A 22,182-nucleotide genomic window follows, 5' to 3' on the forward strand; every position below is an offset into this window, starting at 1 on the left:
GCTTGTTCTTGCTGTTTTTTAAACTTAAATTTGGCACCTTTCTGAAATTCAACAGCTTGTTCTTGCTGTTTTTTAAACTTAAATTTGGCACCTTTCTGAAATTCAAAAGCTTGTTCTTGCTGTTTTTTAAACTTAAATTTGGCACCTTTCTGAAATTCAAAAGCTTGTTCTTGCTGTTTTTTAAACTTAAATTTGGCACCTTTCTGAAATTCAACAGCTTGTTCTTGCTGTTTTTTAAACTTAAATTTGGCACCTTTCTGAAATTCAACAGCTTGTTCTTGCTGTTTTTTAACTTAAATTTGGCACCTTTCTGAAATTCAACAGCTTGTTCTTGCTGTTTGTTAACTTAAATTTGGCACCTTTCTGAAATTCAAAAGCTTGTTCTTGCTGTTTTTTAAACTTAAATTTGGCACCTTTCTGAAATTCAAAAGCTTGTTCTTGCTGTTTTTTAAACTTAAATTTGGCACCTTTCTGAAATTCAACAGCTTGTTCTTGCTGTTTTTTAAACTTAAATTTGGCACCTTTCTGAAATTCAACAGCTTGTTCTTGCTGTTTTTTAACTTAAATTTGGCACCTTTCTGAAATTCAACAGCTTGTTCTTGCTGTTTGTTAACTTAAATTTGGCACCTTTCTGAAATTCAAAAGCTTGTTCTTGCTGTTTTTTAAACTTAAATTTGGCACCTTTCTGAAATTCAAAAGCTTGTTCTTGCTGTTTTTTTAACTTAAATTTGGCACCTTTCTGAAATTCAAAAGCTTGTTCTTGCTGTTTTTTAACTTAAATTTGGCACCTTTCATTTATTACTTTTCATTTATTACTTTTCATTACAAAAACCTCTGATGATGATAGGCCAAGCCTATTGAACCCGGTCATGTCACTATAAATAATTCATCTTTTAATAAAAATAAATTTGCAAATATAACGCAGTTTTATTTATCATCAAATAATTTTATATTTAATATTTTTTATTTATTTTATTTTATTTATTTATTATTTTTATTATTTGTTTTATTAATTTTTATTATTTTTATTATTTGTTTATTAATTTTTATTATTTTTATTATTTGTTTTATTAATTTTTATTATTTTTATTATTTTTATTATTTGTTTTATTATTTTTATTTTTTGTTTTATTATTTTTATTTATTTAGTTATTTATTTTTATTTAATTTATTTTTTTGAAATTTTTCCAAAAGTACGTTAGATAGTTTTAAAAAAACTACAAGAGACGATGATAGGAATAAATACGTGAAAAATAACGCGAAAACAAAGTAACACGGGCGAATGCTAAACGCCAAAAGTGGTGTTCAAAAATCCAAAAACGCCCAATCTCAACACTCCTTGATCCCTCCCGATGGCTACAGCTTCACGACCGATTTCCCAATATCGGCATTCCAGGGATTTCGTCATTGCTTCGAAGGCTTTCAAAAGAATGTAATCATCATATTTCGTAAGACCAAAAATGCCTTTATTTATACCGCTTTCCCCCGGCCACTACAGACGGAGAAGCGATTACGTCACCGCGTGCGTTACGAGCGAACCAATGGCATACCGGGGTCGGTTTGATTGACCCTTAACGGATGGGCTTCCTTTTGGAGCGTGAGGGGTATGCAAAAAGGTTTCGAATCGTCTCAATTTCCCTCAATTGAAATAAACCCCTTCTTGCTAAAGGACGTATCGACGCGTCAATGGAAATAATGCACGCTCAAAGGGTATATAAATCTTTCGTAGTTTTTTTAAAGGAAGATAATTCTTTGGAATGTATGTCAATAAAGATAAAGGATATATTATCAGCTATGTAAACTCAAAGTGAGAAATGAAGAGGTTCTAGACCCGCCATAACCCTCGCCTTTAAAACCCACAGAAAGATAGCAGTATTTTCCCAATATTTATTTTGTACGTTTAAAGAAAAACGTAACTTAGTTTTCAAAGTTTGGTCACGTAAAATGGGGTGAACTTTCTAATAATTCACTCTATTTTATAACACGGTTAATATTTTTCGCGATACAGTTTAGTGGTTTTTTTTAATTTTGTTTGAAAAATATCGTAGCTTTATTTTTTCGATATTAATTGTTTGAGAAAGTAGATTAATTTTATAACACTCACCGCACTAAATATTAATATTAACCGAATTTAATATATTAATATTAACCGATTTTAATATATTAATATTAACCATATTAAATATATTAATATTAACCGTAGTAAATGTATTCATATTGACCGTATTAAATGTATTCATATTGACCGTATTAAATATATTAATATGAACCGTATTAAATGTATTCATATTAACCGTATTAAATATATTAATATGAACCGTATTAAATGTATTCATATTGACCGTATTAAATGTATTCATATTGACCGTATTAAATGTATTCATATTGACCGTATTAAATATATTAATATGAACCGTATTAAATGTATTCATATTAACCGTATTAAATATATTAATATGAACCGTATTAAATGTATTCATATTGACCGTATTAAATGTATTCATATTGACCGTATTAAATGTATTCATATTGACCGTATTAAATATATTAATATGAACCGTATTAAATGTATTCATATTAACCGTATTAAATATATTAATATGAACCGTATTAAATGTATTCATATTGACCGTATTAAATGTATTCATATTGACCGTATTAAATGTATTCATATTGACCGTATTAAATATATTAATATGAACCGTATTAAATGTATTCATATTAACCGTATTAAATATATTAATATGAACCGTATTAAATGTATTCATATTGACCGTATTAAATGTATTCATATTGACCGTATTAAATGTATTCATATTGACCGTATTAAATGTATTCATATTGACCGTATTAAATATATTAATATTAACCGTATTAAATATATTAATATTAACCGTATTAAATATATTAATATTAACCGTATTAAATGTATTCGTATTAACCGTATTAAATGTATTCATATTGACCGTATTAAATGTATTAATATTAACCTTATTAAATATAGAGAATATAATATAATAGAATAGAATAGTTGTTTATCGTGCAATACAAATAAACATGGCGATATAGCTTCATAAACGTATGACCGCAGAGTAAAACAGCTCCAAGGCGACCCAAAAGCCATTCTTAAAACCGCATCAGATAAGGCGGCTGTAAGAACAACCCTTTGAAATCCTCCGTGAAATTAAATACCGAGATGATGTTTAAAAATAGGCGAGCAGAGAGAGAGGGGGGGCACTTTTAATTAAGGGGTAACACAATAGGGTAGGGAAGGGGGTCTATTTCGGTTATAATTAAAAGGCAGCCCCCTCTCCCAATGTTTTAGAAATTTACGCTCTCTGTAGTAATGGAAATGAAAGAGCTCCTACCAAGAACGTAATTACGTTACTGAGAACGCAAGTGTCCAACCCTCTACAGAAGCGATTGGTACTATCAAGGCCTGATTGAAATTCAAATACACCGTCACAGTAATACGTTATGTAGTATCTACAATTAGAAACGATAAATGTTTACGGAAAACTTATGTAGATGGCGCTGCGACTTACACTGAAGTGGAATAATTGAGAATCAACCAACTATTTTGCTATATATTTAAATAAATTAATATCGTTAAATTCAGCTTTAGTGAAAGATCAACGAGCTAAATTCAGAGTTATATATAACTTTTCACTATGTAATTCCACACGTTTTCTCGTTACGAGATGGCGCTCAAAATTTAGGTCGTGGATCATGTTAGCTGCTTTGACAGTAGACATACTTTCTCAGTAACCTAAATACGTTCTTTTCCCGTAACTATTCACAATCATTTCCGAAAAGCATTCTAGATGGAGGGAGGATTTGAAGGAGGAGCTGAAGTAGTACATCATGATTGGAAGCTCGACTCTTACGTTCTCAGTAACCTAAATAGTTACTGTTCCGCAACTAATTAAACTCATTTACAAAAACCTTTTAAAAAGAGGGAGGAGCTTAAGTAGTACATCATGCTTCGACGCTAGACATAGACATACAATCTCAGTAACTTAAATAGTTACTGTTCTGTAACTAATTATACTCATATTGCAAAACCTTCAATAGGGAAATATCACTCCGTAGCTTTGAGCATGGCCGCCATTGTGGGGGGAAATTTTTTATCAATAGGAAAAAGCACGGGTGACGTAGTGGCACGTCATACTGTAAACTCCCTATATAGAGGGAGGAGCTTAGGTAGTACCATAAGTTTATAATATAATATAAGTTAGAATCCACCATAGATCTAAAGTTAAGAGAGATTCATCCCATAAAAAATTCGAACCGGTAAACGTGACACATTGCGGCGACTTTTTGCCCTATCTTAATCCTTAATTTGAGGGAAATTTAAACGAAACTACTATAATATGTCAACAACTTGGAAGGATATTTTATTCATTTCAATATGAACAGGTATTGTAGTAAAATATTCGTTAAGTTTAACGGACTTCGATCCTGTCGTTGAAAAGGCAAGCTCTTATTTTGATTTTTCTCCTTCAGATGGCGACACTGCGCGACTTCGAAGTTTTGGTATAAATCTAACTTATAGGCAGGGTTGGCAAGAACCAGCCAGACTGGTTTATACCGGCTTTAACCACCGCAAAAATCCATGGTTAAAACCCCTTTTTTAATGAAAAAAATATTGAGAAATGAATTAGAAATATTGAAAATTTGAAATCCTATTTATTTCAAATAAAAAATGTTTTATTCCAAATCGAAACTAAAACTTAATCTTCACATTTTGTCGTCTGCTACGTCGTCTTACGAAGTAATGAGGGCTAGATAAAAGCAATTGGGGGATCTTAAAGTTCATTTTGTACGTGAAAATACGCCGCCATGTTGGGGTTTAAAAGCGGGTAAATAAGCCTGCTATCTCTCACAATGTAAAAGTATACTGTCACGCGCAAAAATTTCCTTTTGAAATGGGTCAATTTGACCAATTTCGAAGAAATAAGGGCTAGATATAAGCAATTTGAGCATTTTTTTTTATAATAATAATCAGTTAGGCTAATACCCAATGCACCACCTTAGGCCTAAGTTATCAAGCGACTTTTGAAGCCATTAATTCAGGTGGCCGGGTTACAATGCGTAGGAGGGTGGTGGCAAGCCCTGCAAGCCAACAGCTCCCTACACTAACTATTACCGTTAACCTCTACAAATTTTTATGGAAGGGGAAACCGAAGAGCTAGGGTGAAAACCCCTTAAATCAATGGAGAGAGAACTTGCAAACTTGTATATTATAAAATTATGGTAGTACATTATGCTAGCGGGCTCAGAGCCGTACCTAGTCCAAATAGCGCCCTGGGCCAAAAACCAAAATGGCGCCCCCAGAACCTTAAGTAGAAATTTTAAATTTTCAATATCTAATTTCAATGAAAATCATCGATTTAGCACCCCTAAAATCTTGGCGCCCTGGGCCCCTGCCCCTCTCGCCCTACCCAAGGAACGGTTCTCAGCGGGTTTGCAAGCTAGACTACTACGTTCTCAGTAACCTAACCATGTTCTTGATCTTGCTAACGACGAAATCTTCGTAGGAAGCACGCGATTGTGCAAGGCGGCGACGCCAATCAAAGCAAAGAGGCAGTTCCAATTCCTCTCAATAGAGGGCTCTATTCTCTTTGTGTCGGCAGTTTCGCTGACTTTCAGTTTTGTCTTTTTCGCGTCGAATAAAAGAAGTTCTTTTGAAAAGACAGACCGGAGGCGAAGAGAGAGACCCAGAGAAGAATAATACCGTGAAAAGGATGACTCTTCTGAAAGGATCGAAATCGACGTGTGTTCTCTCAAATCCGGATGGTTTCGGACCTTTATCAAAGCGAATCTTCAGTCGGGAGCTGAATAAGATGTCGCCAACATCTAAAACAAGGTTTTCTTTGGCGCTATGGGTTAAAATTTAAGAGTGTTCTACCAGGATTTCGTGCAATCAGGGCCGGATTAAGACTTTATGGGGCCCTAGGCCCAAGTTAATTTTGGTGCCCCCCCTTTCAATATGGAGCGCTTCCTCAATTTATAATTGAGAAATGGAAAGAAAATTAATTTTCTGCCAGATTTAGAATGTCGTCAGGGGCTAGACGGCAGTCCGTCAGAGAATGTGACAATCAAACATTTTTGGTTCATAGGGGTGGACGCACTTACTAAAATTACTCCGGAAAAAATTTTGTGAAAAGCAAATTATTAAAGTTTTGTACTTTTCCGAACCCTCTTGGTGCTCCTTGTAGGCTTGGTGCCCTAGGCCCAGGCCTATTCGGCCTATTGGTTAATCCGGCCCTGCGTGCAATCTAAGGCTGACCACAGAAAACTCGAAAAAGTTTATATTAAAAAAAGGGAAATTTGTAGGATTTTATAGGATAACTTCTTTTGGAACACAAAGGAAAATATAGGATAACTTCTTTTGGAACACCAAGGAAAATATAGGATAAACTCCATTAAAATTACAGAAAAATATAGGATAAATTGCATTGAAATTACAGGAAAATGAAGGATAAATTGCATTAAAATTGAAATATATGATAGATTCCATTAAAATTACAGGATAATATAGGATAAATTCCATTAAAATTACAGGAAAATATAGGATAAATTTCATTACAATTACAGGAAAATATAGGATAAATTCCATGGAAAATACAGGAAATAAAGGATATAATTACAGGGAATAAAGGATACATTCCATTGAAATTACAGGAAATGAAGGATAAAAATTTCCAATAAAATTACAGGAAATATATGACAAATTCCAATAAATTTACAGGAAAATATATGATAAATTCCATTTAATTTAGAGGAAAATATAGAATTCAATTACTTACCAAAGTGAAAATTCATTATTGACCTATTTTGTTGGAAATCGTTTGATGGCCGAATATATCAAAAGCCATTATTTTAAAAAGGAACATTTTGTAGTTATAGAAAGTTAGTTATTATAAAATATTGGTGTGGCCACCTTGCTAATACAATACAACTATCAGGCGTGTCCAATTTTAATGGTGGACGTGACGATATATGTTACTACATTTCAATCTTAGATCAAGATTTAAAATTAAATAATGATTCAATCATTATTAATCTTTACAAAGCCGAGCGATCTTAAACTATAAAATTATAAAATTCCACGTTAACTTATACAATTATTATAATCCACGTTAAATTAAAAAATTATTAAATTGCACGTTAAATTATAAAATTATTAAATTGCACGTTCATTAACAAAATTATAAAATTCCACGTTAACTTATACAATTATTATAATCCACGTTAAATTAAAAAATTATTAAATTGCACGTTAAATTATAAAATTATTAAATTTCACGTTCATTAACAAAATTATAAAATTCCACGTCAAATTATAAAATTATTAAATTGCACTTTAAATTATAAAATTATTAAATTGCACGTTAATTTATAAAATTATTAAATTCCACGTTAAATTATAAAATTAGTATAATCCACTTAAAATTATAAAATTATTAAATTCCACGTTAATTTATAAAATTATTAAATTGAGAATTACAATATAAAATTATTAAATTGAGAATCACATTATAAAATTATTACATTGCGAATTACAAAATTCTTGAGCTATAAATTACATTACAAAATTCTTCAAGTATAAATTACATTACAAAATTATCGAGCTATAATTAAGTTCTGATTCTATAGATAAAAAATTATTAATTTGAAATTAAGTTCTGATTCTATAAACAATAAATATGAATTTTAAATTAAGTTCTGATTCTATAAACAATAAATATGAATTTTAAATTAAGTTCTGATTCTATAGATCCAAAATTATTAATTTGAAATTAAGTTCTGATTCTATAAACAATAAATATGAATTTTAAATTAAGTTGTGATTCTATAGATCCAAAATTATTAATATGAAATTAAGTTCTGATTCTATAAACAATAAATATGAATTTTAAATTAAGTTCTGATTCTATAAACAATAAATATGAACTTATTTTTAAAATTAGAAACAACGAATTTTTAAGTGCACAAGAAAATTTTAATTTTTTTTATTTTAAAACATTATTTACCCGACTAGTTTAAAAATTTTCTTGTGCACTTGAAAATTCGTTGTTTCTAATTTTAAAAATAAGTATATCTGTGCAAGTCGCTAAAAACTTAATCAATAAATATGAGTTTTAAATTAAGTTCCGAAGCTACAGACAAAAAATTATTAATCTTAAATGAAATGTCAATATCGGAAAATGTGTAGTCCTTTCGGAAGGGACAGACCAAGAAAACAGACCCGACAATCAGCAAAATTGAACGTCGAGTTGATGAAAATGACAAGTTCTATTTCTTTCATAAATAATTTTTTGGCTCCCGAATAAGCGTTCTTTTTGTCTCTTATTTTTTCATTTTTAAAAAAAGCAAGAATTTACTCCACCGAAGAATTGAAAAGGATGCGTACCTACAAAAATGGTCACGCTTTGAGGACGCCCATTATAAATAAAAGCTACGCAAAGACAAGAAGCCTTTATTTAATTAAACTCAAAGAGGAAAGAGTTACAGCCAAAACCTTGCCAAGAAACGAAAACATCCTCATTAAAAAATTCCTCGGCTCTAAAATTAAAACTACGGTTTGTTCGGTGGTAAGACAAGGTACTTGCAATTTAAGCGCGTCTTAACCCTTTTAACTTAAACACTACAATAGAAAGAAATTCAAATTAGAAAAGATTTTCTACAGGGAAAACTACGTAACAATTAATGCATTTATACCGACCACGCGTTAATTATTACCGACCGCGCGTTGATTAATACCGACCGCGCGTTGATTAATACCGACCGCGCGTTGATTAATACCGACCGCGCGTTGATTAATACCGACCGCGCGTTGATTAATACCGACCGCGCGTTGATTAATACCGACCGCGCGTTGATTAATACCGACCGCGCGTTGATTAATACCGACCGCGCGTTGATTAATACCGACCGCGCGTTGATTAATACCGACCGCGCGTTGATTAATACCGACCGCGCGTTGATTAATACCGACCGCGCGTTGATTAATACCGACCGCGCGTTGATTAATACCGACCGCGCGTTGATTAATACCGACCGCGCGTTGATTAATACCGACCGCGCGTTGATTAATACCGACCGCGCGTTGATTAATACCGACCGCGCGTTGATTAATACCGACCGCGCGTTGATTAATACCGACCGCGCGTTGATTAATACCGACCGCGCGTTGATTAATACCGACCGCGCGTTGATTAATACCGACCGCGCGTTGATTAATACCGACCGCGCGTTGATTAATACCGACCGCGCGTTGATTAATACCGACCGCGCGTTGATTAATACCGACCGCGCGTTGATTAATACCGACCGCGCGTTGATTAATACCGACCGCGCGTTGATTAATACCGACCGCGCGTTGATTAATACCGACCGCGCGTTGATTAATACCGACCGCGCGTTGATTAATACCGACCGCGCGTTGATTAATACCGACCGCGCGTTGATTAATACCGACCGCGCGTTGATTAATACCGACCGCGCGTTGATTAATACCGACCGCGCGTTGATTAATACCGACCGCGCGTTGATTAATACCGACCGCGCGTTGATTAATACCGACCGCGCGTTGATTAATACCGACCGCGCGTTGATTAATACCGACCGCGCGTTGATTAATACCGACCGCGCGTTGATTAATACCGACCGCGCGTTGATTAATACCGACCGCGCGTTGATTAATACCGACCGCGCGTTGATTAATACCGACCGCGCGTTGATTAATACCGACCGCGCGTTGATTAATACCGACCGCGCGTTGATTAATACCGACCGCGCGTTGATTAATACCGACCGCGCGTTGATTAATACCGACCGCGCGTTGATTAATACCGACCGCGCGTTGATTAATACCGACCGCGCGTTGATTAATACCGACCGCGCGTTGATTAATACCGACCGCGCGTTGATTAATACCGACCGCGCGTTGATTAATACCGACCGCGCGTTGATTAATACCGACCGCGCGTTGATTAATACCGACCGCGCGTTGATTAATACCGACCGCGCGTTGATTAATACCGACCGCGCGTTGATTAATACCGACCGCGCGTTGATTAATACCGACCGCGCGTTGATTAATACCGACCGCGCGTTGATTAATACCGACCGCGCGTTGATTAATACCGACCGCGCGTTGATTAATACCGACCGCGCGTTGATTAATACCGACCGCGCGTTGATTAATACCGACCGCGCGTTGATTAATACCGACCGCGCGTTGATTAATACCGACCGCGCGTTGATTAATACCGACCGCGCGTTGATTAATACCGACCGCGCGTTGATTAATACCGACCGCGCGTTGATTAATACCGACCGCGCGTTGATTAATACCGACCGCGCGTTGATTAATACCGACCGCGCGTTGATTAATACCGACCGCGCGTTGATTAATACCGACCGCGCGTTGATTAATACCGACCGCGCGTTGATTAATACCGACCGCGCGTTGATTAATACCGACCGCGCGTTGATTAATACCGACCGCGCGTTGATTAATACCGACCGCGCGTTGATTAATACCGACCGCGCGTTGATTAATACCGACCGCGCGTTGATTAATACCGACCGCGCGTTGATTAATACCGACCGCGCGTTGATTAATACCGACCGCGCGTTGATTAATACCGACCGCGCGTTGATTAATACCGACCGCGCGTTGATTAATACCGACCGCGCGTTGATTAATACCGACCGCGCGTTGATTAATACCGACCGCGCGTTGATTAATACCGACCGCGCGTTGATTAATACCGACCGCGCGTTGATTAATACCGACCGCGCGTTGATTAATACCGACCGCGCGTTGATTAATACCGACCGCGCGTTGATTAATACCGACCGCGCGTTGATTAATACCGACCGCGCGTTGATTAATACCGACCGCGCGTTGATTAATACCGACCGCGCGTTGATTAATACCGACCGCGCGTTGATTAATACCGACCGCGCGTTGATTAATACCGACCGCGCGTTGATTAATACCGACCGCGCGTTGATTAATACCGACCGCGCGTTGATTAATACCGACCGCGCGTTGATTAATACCGACCGCGCGTTGATTAATACCGACCGCGCGTTGATTAATACCGACCGCGCGTTGATTAATACCGACCGCGCGTTGATTAATACCGACCGCGCGTTGATTAATACCGACCGCGCGTTGATTAATACCGACCGCGCGTTGATTAATACCGACCGCGCGTTGATTAATACCGACCGCGCGTTGATTAATACCGACCGCGCGTTGATTAATACCGACCGCGCGTTGATTAATACCGACCGCGCGTTGATTAATACCGACCGCGCGTTGATTAATACCGACCGCGCGTTGATTAATACCGACCGCGCGTTGATTAATACCGACCGCGCGTTGATTAATACCGACCGCGCGTTGATTAATACCGACCGCGCGTTGATTAATACCGACCGCGCGTTGATTAATACCGACCGCGCGTTGATTAATACCGACCGCGCGTTGATTAATACCGACCGCGCGTTGATTAATACCGACCGCGCGTTGATTAATACCGACCGCGCGTTGATTAATACCGACCGCGCGTTGATTAATACCGACCGCGCGTTGATTAATACCGACCGCGCGTTGATTAATACCGACCGCGCGTTGATTAATACCGACCGCGCGTTGATTAATACCGACCGCGCGTTGATTAATACCGACCGCGCGTTGATTAATACCGACCGCGCGTTGATTAATACCGACCGCGCGTTGATTAATACCGACCGCGCGTTGATTAATACCGACCGCGCGTTGATTAATACCGACCGCGCGTTGATTAATACCGACCGCGCGTTGATTAATACCGACCGCGCGTTGATTAATACCGACCGCGCGTTGATTAATACCGACCGCGCGTTGATTAATACCGACCGCGCGTTGATTAATACCGACCGCGCGTTGATTAATACCGACCGCGCGTTGATTAATACCGACCGCGCGTTGATTAATACCGACCGCGCGTTGATTAATACCGACCGCGCGTTGATTAATACCGACCGCGCGTTGATTAATACCGACCGCGCGTTGATTAATACCGACCGCGCGTTGATTAATACCGACCGCGCGTTGATTAATACCGACCGCGCGTTGATTAATACCGACCGCGCGTTGATTAATACCGACCGCGCGTTGATTAATACCGACCGCGCGTTGATTAATACCGACCGCGCGTTGATTAATACCGACCGCGCGTTGATTAATACCGACCGCGCGTTGATTAATACCGACCGCGCGTTGATTAATACCGACCGCGCGTTGATTAATACCGACCGCGCGTTGATTAATACCGACCGCGCGTTGATTAATACCGACCGCGCGTTGATTAATACCGACCGCGCGTTGATTAATACCGACCGCGCGTTGATTAATACCGACCGCGCGTTGATTAATACCGACCGCGCGTTGATTAATACCGACCGCGCGTTGATTAATACCGACCGCGCGTTGATTAATACCGACCGCGCGTTGATTAATACCGACCGCGCGTTGATTAATACCGACCGCGCGTTGATTAATACCGACCGCGCGTTGATTAATACCGACCGCGCGTTGATTAATACCGACCGCGCGTTGATTAATACCGACCGCGCGTTGATTAATACCGACCGCGCGTTGATTAATACCGACCGCGCGTTGATTAATACCGACCGCGCGTTGATTAATACCGACCGCGCGTTGATTAATACCGACCGCGCGTTGATTAATACCGACCGCGCGTTGATTAATACCGACCGCGCGTTGATTAATACCGACCGCGCGTTGATTAATACCGACCGCGCGTTGATTAATACCGACCGCGCGTTGATTAATACCGACCGCGCGTTGATTAATACCGACCGCGCGTTGATTAATACCGACCGCGCGTTGATTAATACCGACCGCGCGTTGATTAATACCGACCGCGCGTTGATTAATACCGACCGCGCGTTGATTAATACCGACCGCGCGTTGATTAATACCGACCGCGCGTTGATTAATACCGACCGCGCGTTGATTAATACCGACCGCGCGTTGATTAATACCGACCGCGCGTTGATTAATACCGACCGCGCGTTGATTAATACCGACCGCGCGTTGATTAATACCGACCGCGCGTTGATTAATACCGACCGCGCGTTGATTAATACCGACCGCGCGTTGATTAATACCGACCGCGCGTTGATTAATACCGACCGCGCGTTGATTAATACCGACCGCGCGTTGATTAATACCGACCGCGCGTTGATTAATACCGACCGCGCGTTGATTAATACCGACCGCGCGTTGATTAATACCGACCGCGCGTTGATTAATACCGACCGCGCGTTGATTAATACCGACCGCGCGTTGATTAATACCGACCGCGCGTTGATTAATACCGACCGCGCGTTGATTAATACCGACCGCGCGTTGATTAATACCGACCGCGCGTTGATTAATACCGACCGCGCGTTGATTAATACCGACCGCGCGTTGATTAATACCGACCGCGCGTTGATTAATACCGACCGCGCGTTGATTAATACCGACCGCGCGTTGATTAATACCGACCGCGCGTTGATTAATACCGACCGCGCGTTGATTAATACCGACCGCGCGTTGATTAATACCGACCGCGCGTTGATTAATACCGACCGCGCGTTGATTAATACCGACCGCGCGTTGATTAATACCGACCGCGCGTTGATTAATACCGACCGCGCGTTGATTAATACCGACCGCGCGTTGATTAATGCCGACCGCGCGTTGATTAATACCGACCGCGCGTTGATTAATACCGACCGCGCGTTGATTAATACCGACCGCGCGTTGATTAATACCGACCGCGCGTTGATTAATACCGACCGCGCGTTGATTAATACCGACCGCGCGTTGATTAATACCGACCGCGCGTTGATTAATACCGACCGCGCGTTGATTAATACCGACCGCGCGTTGATTAATACCGACCGCGCGTTGATTAATACCGACCGCGCGTTGATTAATACCGACCGCGCGTTGATAAATGCCGACCGCGCGTTGATAAATGCCGACCGCGCGTTGATAAATACCGACCGCGCGTTTCTTTTCCTCTCTCGTGACGGGGGGTAATTAGACGAATCTCTATTATGGGGCGTCTCGTCAACTTGACTGGTTTTTAGCCTTTAAAAAATTTACGTTGCAATTGCGATTTAAAAGTAATAAAAATTTCAGCTAATAAACGTTTATGGCTTAAATTAGCACAATTTATATTAAAAGGGGGTTTTACTTAATTGTTTATTAAAATTAATCCATTATATTAGTATGTTCATATTTTTTAATAAAAATTATCTATTTCGTGAACAGAATCATATATGTTATATATTCGCAATTTATTTCAGATCCGTCAAGTATCATTTTTAGCTGCCGTTTAATTTTTGATAGAATAATTATTGCGTAATTATTGCGTATTCTCTCGAATTTGTTCAGGGCGCATTTACAATTAAGACCCTACATTATTTTATTAAGTTATTTTAAATAGGCGATTAAAGTCGCACTTTAGCCATAGAGTCCGTTTTCACACTTCTAAATTACTTTTCTCACTTATTTTAGCGCTACTCTAACAATACAGCGCCATGCTGATGGAGTCCTCACCCCATCTGGTAGCAGAAAATGTTTAGAGCCCCCCCTTGAGCATACTCGTAGATGTTATATATTAATATATTTAATATGGTTAATATTAATATATTTAATATGGTTAATATTAATGCATTTAATATGGTTAATATCAATGCATTTAATATGGTTAATATCAATGCATTTAATATGGTTAATAATAATGCATTTAATATGGTTCATAATAATTCATTTAATATGGTTCATAATAATACATTTAATATGGTTAATATTAATACATTTAATATGGTTAATATTAATACATTTAATATGGTTAATATTAATACATTTAATATGGTTAATAATAATATATTTAATATGGTTAATATTAATATATTTAATATGGTTAATATTAATATATTTAATATGTTTAATATTAATATATTTAATATGGTTAATATTAATATATTTAATATGGTTAATATTAATATATTTAATATGGTTAATATTAATGCATTTAATATGGTTAATATTAATGCATTTAATATGGTTAATAATAATGCATTTAATATGGTTAATAATAATGCATTTAATATGGTTAATAATAATTCATTTAATATGGTTAATAATAATTCATTTAATATGGTTAATAATAATTCATTTAATATGGTTAATAATAATACATTTATTATGGTTAATAATAATACATTTATTATGGTTAATATTAATACATTTAATATGGTTAATATTAATACATTTAATATGGTTAATGAAATGAAATGAAAATGAAATGAAATGATTTGTTTATTGTGCAAAACAACAGTCCAATTGGACCTACAAGGAGATACACAGAGTTGCAATTTGTTATTTACTTTATATTGATGATATCGCTTATTCTACAGGCAAAAATATCTATTTCGTCACATAGTGTGTTACATGTATTTTGAATCCTTAACATTGGCGATAATATTTTACTTTTGTAAAACCTAATTTTTTGTCGGGTGTGTAATTGAGGTACATGAAAGTACAATGATTGAGTTAAATCAATAATGTTCAACTTGTTAAGTGTCTTTTTGAGAAAAAGCATTTCACGTTGTAATAATATATTTAATATGGTAATATTAATATATTTAATATGATTAATATTAATGCATTTAATATGGTTAATAATAATGCATTTAATATGGTTAATAATAATGCATTTAATATGGTTAATAATAATTAATTTATTATGGTTAATAATAATACATTTATTATGGTTAATAATAATACATTTATTATGGTTAATATTAATACATTTAATATGGTTAATATTAATATATTTAATATGGTTAATATTAATATATTTAATATGGTTAATATTAATATATTTAATATGGTTAATATTAATATAATTAATTTGGTTAGCACTTTCACCTCGCAGCAAGAGGAGCCCGGTTCGATCCCAGCTTGTGGCACTGGGTGAAAACTCGGAACAACTCCTTCCGCGTTGAGTTTGAAAGTTATCCCCCCTACTGCTTGAAGGGGTTTTCCCACTAGTTCTTTCTTTTCCCCTTTCCATCAAAACATGTTAAAGTTAAAGGTAATAGTAAGTGTAGGGAGCTGTTGGCTGGCGTGGCATGAGAATAAATAATTCTTACTCATTTAAAAAAATATAAAAAATTGTCTATGTTAAAATATTTGTTCCATATTATAGGTCGATAGAAATAAAATACTACATTTTTCACAAGTTCAAAAGTGTATAAAAACTTAGCGAATCAAAATACAAACCAGTGTGTTGTTGGTGGTTTTTTTATGTATCTCTTAAGAATCAACCACATGCCATCCCATAATATGGTCTATCGACTTCCGCATATTCCCGTCGGTGAGGGCGTAAGTTACGTGATCCAAATCCAAAATTCTCCACTTTTTACAGCCAATATTTTTAAGTCTTTGGTTGCCAAAAAAATTTAAGTTATCGAAATTTTGGTTCATTGAAAAGCACGGATTTCAATATACTAAAAACAAATAAATATACAAATATATTTCGACACTACTTTAAGAGACAAAGTAGATTTGTTAGTAATATTAGAACGAACTTTCTCTAAATAGTCTACTAGTGATCCTAGAAGAGGTGTACGAACAATTTTTAAAATTAAATTTTTTTTAACACTACCTCCAAGCTTTAAAATGAAACTTTTTTTTGTTGTGACGGGTGGGACAATACAGTCCGCTCGTCCACTTGATTAATCAGGTGCGAGATATGTGTTACGGCCACGCCAACGGGGGGATATTTTTGGATAGGGTTATGACACCCGTGGCGGAAGTATGACAACCACCCGTTGGGGGATTAGTGGTCGTCCTCACACGGCCTTCCACAAACTCTGCCCCCCGGACGCCTGGGATTACAGGAGTGAGCCACTACTCCCGGAAAAATTAAACATTAATTTATTCTAGAGGTCGGGGACATTTAATCATTACCCATGTTTAAATTGATTTTCGGAAAAAAATATAAACAAACAGATTCACCGGTTAATATTTCGGAAAATGATTAAAAAGCATGTATTATTCGTAAAAAATTTGCTTTTTATCGAAAAAAACGTCGTTTTTCCCATTAATTTTACAAATTTATCAAAAAATTAATCGGATAATACAGAAATATAAATTACTTGATCAAAACATTTTACGAATAATTTTGAGAGCTTTATCTATTGAATAAAAGTTAACCATCCCCGACCTCTAATTTATTCTCACGAATTTCAATGCAACCAAAGAGTTTAATCACATTTTGTAATTGTAATGCTACATCCTTAAACTACTTCTTAAATTTAACTAACGAAAAACCAACCTCACACCCAAGAATATTAAATGTAATCTAATTTAATTATTGTTGCCACAAAACCACGCGAGTTAACTTTTTTTTATAAAATTCCAATAAAAAGGAGATTACTTGACCCGAAAATTCAAACCGACCTGAAAACTTGGCTTTATACAAAAAAATCGCTGGAAATTTTAAGCAGGTTGCATCTTTTCTCAGGTTATATTTTCCTAAATATTTTAGATCGACAACTTTTTCCAAATGTGGTTTGGTTTTTCTCTTTGTCGTAAAAATACGCGCCAACTGAAATGCATCACTGGCTTTGGTAAAATACCGACTTTTTCTATCAATAAAGAGAAATAATTTCGAATAAAATAAGATGATAGACCAAATTTAATGGAAATTCGCGAGACGTGGGCATTTTACCAAATTTCCTATATTTTACGATTTTAATATTTCAGGGTTGCCACAGATTTTCTATTTTCACATTCCCTGACTTTTCCAGGAGCACCCTTACCGTCTAAAATCATTTTCCCTGATAAATTTACAAGTTAAAAAAACACTTGAAAATTATAAAGGCTTAGAAAACATCGATAAAATATAAAATGATAAAAATTGAAATTCTAAGAAAACCAAATTCTCTGACTTTGTTAAAATTTATTAAAATTCCGACTTTTCCCTGATTTTTAGACCCTTTTCAAATTCCCTGAATTTTCTATTTATTATTAAAATTCCTTGTTTTTAGCCCTTTTTTAAATTAATTGACTTTCCAGGTTTTCCAGGATATCCAGGTACTGTGCCAATTATATCAATTACATTAACTTCTAACTAAATTAACCATTCATTATATCCATTATTATTCTAACAATTAATTAATTTAGCCATTAATTAAATTAACCATTCATTATATCCATTATTATTCTAACAATGAATTAATTTAGCCATTAATTAAATTAACCATTCATTATATCCATTATTATTCTAACAATAAATTAATTTAGCCATTAATTAAATTAACCATTCATTATATCCATTATTATTCTAACAATTAATTTAGCCATTAATTAGATTAACCATTCATTATATCCATTATTATTCTAACAATTAATTAATTTAGCCATTAATTAAATTAACCCTTCATTATATCCATTATTATTCTAACAATTAATCAATTTAGCCATTAATTAAATTAACCATTCATTATATCAATTATCATATTGACTATTAATTATAAGACTTACTTAAATTAGCCATTAATTATACTAACTATTAATTAAATTAGCCATTAATTATATGGGCCATTAATTAAATTAGCCATTAATTATACTAACTATTAATTATATGGGCCATTAATTTAATTATCCATTAATTATATTAGCCTTTAATTATATTAACTATCAATTAAATTAGCCATTAATTATATTAACAATTCATTAAATTAGCCATTAATTATTATACGTAAATTGCCAATGAATTTGTTATAATGAATAGAGAATGTTTAAAAATAAAAATATGGAAACTATTTAATTCAAAAAGAATTTCGATTTTAATAAAATAATCGAAAAATTCAACCACAAAGAGAATCCGTGAAAAATTCCAACACTCAAAAAAAACCCATAATGACCCGTACTTGTTACCACCGGTAATTTTAACCTAACGTGGATAATAATAAAAAAAATCTGTTTAAAAATAGAATGAAAAAATGTAGAGGAAAAAAGGAGAAGTCCCCCCACGCCTAACGGAAGTAGATTGTTGGTCTGAGCAACGCAACACGGTTAATAACAGCGCCGACCGGAAGCGGGTCATTCAGTCGCCGGGGAAACCGGAAATCAACTATCTATCGTACCAACAAACATTAGGTAACCTACTACGTGCTCAGATAACAGGAAGGGGTGGAAGAATTAAAAACTAGCTGTTTCGCGAACACTTGGCGCCTTGATACAAAATAGAGAAATTAAGCAAATAGTTCTACAGGTTCGAACGGCAACGCCGGCAGGATTTAAATTGAATTTCTTTAAAATTATATCTTTTTTAAGTTATGTCATAATTTTTATCGTTTTATCTGTAATTTCGAATTTGATCGAAGCCATTTCTTTGATTAGTTATGGTTTCAATATATCTTAATATTGGCGAACCAAATCAAAACCATACCAACGAAATATTTAAATCCATTTTCTTAAGAAAATATTAGTTTGATTTTCTTAAGAAATAACTTAAAAACTGTTCAGAGTGCATTTCCAATTTAGACCCTTAATTATGTTATAAAATTATTTAAAATTGACGTTATAAGTGACACAGGGAGTTAAAGCTAAAATCTTTTATTACTTTATTTATAGGATTATACAGGACACGGAAATTGATTATGTCGAATAATATTGGATTAAAATTTATCAAATTGGCAGCCATAACCTTTTTTTTCAAAATCAAAGATAACTAAAATCAATTTGTTAATATTGTCTAAACAGTTACTCGGTGACTATCAGCGTGCACCCTGATGCACCGTACAATTTCTTTATTAAAAACCTTCAAGTTGATCAAAATAGGCTTACCAAAGGGGGGGGGGGGGGCAGAGGAGGTAGACCCGACTATCCTGTTTTGGTGGAAGCTACATCGAAAATGGCCAGACGGCGGCACTTGTAGGGATATGCATCTTTAAAAGGCCAGCTACCAGCTGTTCGCGGAAGGCAACGCGAGTTCTTCTAAGCCTAGCCAGCGTATTTCCGTTTCATTCAGGAGAAAGATGATATTTCCGAATTTCCCACGCTCAGATGGCATTTTCACGCTTCCGTTTTATCATAAGTAACATAATATTTGTAAGTTAGAGAGCGAACTTATCGAATAATCTAGCGTAGACTCACTCCCCCTACGTCATTACGTCGTCTTCCATTACGGCTGGTAATAGATGGTTTCTTTTCGCTTGTTCCGGGATTTCGGAGTAGAGTAAGGCTATGACGTCATATTACTCCGATTCTGTGGTAGCTAATAGTTTGAGTTGGAGTAAAAACGTTTTTCCAAAATGGCTGCCTGAGGCCTTTTTGGCATATAAATTCTGGGTAGCAGACGACAAAATCCGATTTACTCCTTTACATCTCCAATACTCCGGAACAAGCGAATAGTTTATGAGGCGGAGTAATTTTCATCCCCGGAACAGGCGAATAAAACGTTTTACGGTAAAGAGAGTACACTTTTAGTCCGAGAACAGGTGAAAAGAAACCACCTGATGTTCACTAGGATAAAAATGTCGCGACACAAAAAATCTCCGTTAGGCCTAACACATTTACCTTGCGTCGACGGTCACCGTAACGCCGTTTTTGCCCTAGTGAGAACAAGCCTTTACGATTTGGAGAGTTGGCAACAAGAACTCGAAAATAATGGTCAACTTTATGTATTAATTCAATTTAATTTATTTTGCCTAAAAATATGATTTTCTTTTACAAATAGAAGCGTTTGAATCTTCAATTAGCCTCGTTTACTTTCCGACACTTTAAAAGGCTAATTTCAATTCGAAAAAAGTTGGCAGTCATTAACCACGAAAGGATTTATATGGTTATTAATGTTGGGAGAATGGGACGTGTCATAATTATGTTACTTTTGGTTTTGTAAACATAGCTACGCCATTTTTGATAGATGAAAAAAATACTTTTTAAGCTTCGTTAAACTTTGCTAAAGTAATTAACTTATTTTTCATATTATCATAATTGTAAATGATGAGGCGTAGAAAACTGTCAATGTCAAGGTCATTCATGATCTTAAAGAATCCAATGCCGACGTAAATCCTTAACTAACAACAAAAATTTATTTATTATATATAATTATCGTACGTGATTTACTTTTAAAAGTGCCGCTTTACAAAGAGAAAATAGTTCAAGAAAAAGCCATTTAGGTTGTAGACCTGACGGTGTACATCTATGTAGGTTAGGAGAGCATTTACCGGTTTTTCATTAAAATCGCTTTCGCGGTGTGTCAGGGGTATTACAAGTTTCCGAACTCTCGTTATGATGAGCGCTGGAATATTAATAAACGCTCAACGAAAATTCACTGTGGCCCAGGGCGAAACGGCTTTTACCGGGCCGTCGCGTTTTTATAAAAGTTTGTATGGTCCCTACTAACCTAAAAAGACGCGCTCGGGTCTGGCGTGAAATAAATCCGTTTGAATTTATAGCGAATTTTGAGGTAACGATCGGAGATTCAATATTTAGCGCATGGGGCTTCGAAAGATCTATATATATAAGAATAAACGGGTTGCATTATCTGTCAAAACGCGCAGTCTGAAAACGACGCGAAAAATAGGGTGGTAAAAATCAAAGATAATCAGTAGTACCTTTAAATCCTTTCGCTCCGATTCCTCGCTTGACTTGACGATTGCAACAAAGACGTCTTGGCAACAACATCAAATTTATATATTAATGAAATAGTTGGAAGTTATCGAAAACCATGCACAGAACTACGATTCTGAGAATGAAAGCACCGGCCAAAAACACGCCGTTCGCGAATAGGACGCATCTACCTCGCTTGAAAGCAGACGACGTTTTCGTTAGTTTGAGAACTGTTTCGCCATCTAGCGTCGAATTTAGATGTTTTTGAGATTTTTTCAGGAGAAAACTCTCACCGTTATTGCCCTCCCGTGGTAAGACAGTTCAGCAGCTCATGAAAATGAAGTAAACATGATCGTCTACTTCTCTCCCCTACGTTTGGTTCCAAATTTTTGTGAAGTAAAGACATTTACAGTTTTCAATAATGTCTGGCGAATTAAAATACGGCGCTATCTATGTTTTTAATA

General features: G+C 36.0%; 1 protein-coding gene across 1 annotated transcript in view; it reads right to left on the reverse strand.

Moving 5' to 3' along the window:
- Window positions 1-21,899, reverse strand: part of LOC149923390 (uncharacterized) — a 174,132-nt gene extending 152,233 nt beyond the window's left edge. Inside the window, exon 1 of the mRNA XM_090159861.1 lies at window positions 21,724-21,899. The gene's annotated coding sequence lies outside the window, so the exon portion shown is untranslated. The remainder of the gene's footprint in view (window positions 1-21,723) is intronic.
- Between the last annotated feature and the right edge of the window lie 283 nt (window positions 21,900-22,182).

This window comes from Leiobunum rupestre, chromosome 10 (assembly GCF_980474605.1).
Source record: "Leiobunum rupestre chromosome 10, qqLeiRupe1.1.hap1, whole genome shotgun sequence".
Lineage (NCBI taxonomy): Eukaryota > Metazoa > Arthropoda > Arachnida > Opiliones > Sclerosomatidae > Leiobunum > Leiobunum rupestre.